The sequence below is a fragment of the Propithecus coquereli genome, unplaced genomic scaffold (genome assembly GCF_000956105.1).
Source record: "Propithecus coquereli isolate 6110/MARCELLA unplaced genomic scaffold, Pcoq_1.0 Scaffold42, whole genome shotgun sequence".
Lineage (NCBI taxonomy): Eukaryota > Metazoa > Chordata > Mammalia > Primates > Indriidae > Propithecus > Propithecus coquereli.
The window spans coordinates 4,633,334-4,635,398 of record NW_012149952.1 but is presented as its reverse complement, the minus strand read 5'-3'; the positions used below and the strand labels follow the sequence as shown (position 1 = coordinate 4,635,398).

General features: G+C 41.7%; 1 pseudogene across 1 annotated transcript; it reads left to right on the top strand.

Annotated features, from left to right (window-relative positions):
- The first annotated feature begins 6 nt into the window (after positions 1 to 6).
- Positions 7 to 386, top strand: LOC105817601 (annotated as a pseudogene). The gene has a single exon (XR_001137848.1). The product of XR_001137848.1 is annotated as a protein cornichon homolog 4 pseudogene (transcript).
- The last annotated feature ends 1,679 nt before the right edge of the window (positions 387 to 2,065 follow it).

Here is a 2,065-nt window from a genome sequence, read left to right as displayed (position 1 = left end):
GTCTACTTCATAATTACATTGTCTGATTTAGAGTGTGATTACATTAATGCCAGATCATGTTGCTCAAAATTAAACAAGTGAGTAATTCCAGAATTGATTGGCCATACCATTGTCACTATATTAATGCTCATTTCATTGCACTGGTTCATCTTCCTTCTCAATTTACCTGTTGCCACTTGGAATATATATCAATACATTATGGTGCCAAGTGGTAACATGGGAGTGTTTGATCCAACAGAAATACACAACAGAGGGCAGCTGAAGTCACACATGATCAAGCTTGGTTTCCACCTGCTCTGTTTCTTCATGTATCTTTATAGTATGATTTTAGCTTTGATAAATGACTGAAGCTGGAGAAGCTGTGGTTGAAGTCAACCTACAGCACAGTCGAGGAGCCAGAGACTACTTAAATCATCCTTGGAACCGTGACCATAGCAGTATATATTTTCCTCTTTGAACAAAAAACTATTTTGCTGTATTTTTACCATATAAAATATTAAAAAAAACAATATGATGAAATAGTAAGTGACAAATGGTCTGTTTCAGATGGGTAGGCCAGCTGTGCCAAGATCCAGTGGAAGGTTATTTCGGGGCAGTGAGAACAGCAAGTCAAGATCCCTAATGCAGGAACAGGTGTTACATATTGGAGGACTAGAAATAGAAATGTGGCTATAATATAGAAAATGAGGCGGAGAATGATGAAGGGTCAGTCAGAGACCAGGTCAAAGAAAAATTTTGATTTTTGATGAGTTCAGTGTAGAAAATAGAACCCCTCTAGGTATTTGAAAGGGTAGAATATAGATAATTTGTACCTTACAAAATCACTGGAAAGGTAGGAAAAGCCACAGTGAGGAGGTTCCCAGTGGAATACGCTTCAAAGATCACAGCATTAGAGCTGCGATTCAGAAACCAGGAAGATGCTACTGGTACTGAATCCATTGGTGCCACTGCCAGATTTTTCTTATACCCATGGATTGGTCGCTGTATAAGTTACCTATTGCCATACTTATGCTGCATAACAAGCCACCCTCAAAATAGTAAGCATTGTTTGTGTGATCGTGCATCCGTGGATCCGCTGGGATTTGCCTGACTTCAGCGTAGCTTGGCTTCACAATGCAGATTGGATCCAGTCTGCTCCATACGTTCCTCACCCTCCTGTGAGGAGCAACTCCCCAAGCCAAGCTTTTCTCATGAGTAAAGGCAGAGGCCCTTTACAGACAAGCCCAAGTGAACAAACACATTCAAAACTACTGCTTGCAGCCAGGCACAGTGGGTTACACCTGTAATCCCAGCACTTTGGAAAGCCGAGGTGGGAGGATCACTTGAGGCCAGGAGCTCAAGACCAGCCTGAGCAACATAGCGAGGCTCCATCTCTACAAAAAAAAAAGAAAAAGAAAAATTAGCTGGACGTCGTGGCATGCACCTGTAGTCCTAGCTACTCGGGAGGCTGAGGTAGGAGGATCGTTTCAGCCCAGGCGTTCAAGGCTTCAGTGAGCTATGAGGACACCACTGCACTCCAGCCCAGGCAATACAATGAGACCCTGTCTCAAAAAATAAAACAACAAAACTACTACTTTCATTAATTTTGCTAATATCCCACTGGCCAAATCAAGGCAACATGATCAGGCCCCGTATTCATGGGACAGGGGAGTCAATTCTGCTCATAGTAGGAAGAGAAGAGTATTTGGTAAACAATAACCAAAACTATTACAGCCCACCTGTTAGTCACAATTATTCATGTTCCTTCCACCTGCAAGTTAATCTAACCAACACCCCAAGAGTGCCCAAATCTCATCCGATTGCAGCATCAGGCTCAATATCTAGGATCTTGTGATCCACATCAAGTTCACATTTGAATTATCCTTATTTGGAGACTTGTGTGCTAGAAGGACAAATTTTCTGCCCCTGTCCCAACATACAATGATGTAATGTTGGGACAGGAACAAGATAACCACAGTCAACCCACATATTTGAAAAAGAGAAGAATGAGAGGAACATAGACATTGGTCTTATAAATTCTGAAATCATTCTAGAAAAAATGTTCCCATATTCCTCTGCCTTGGAG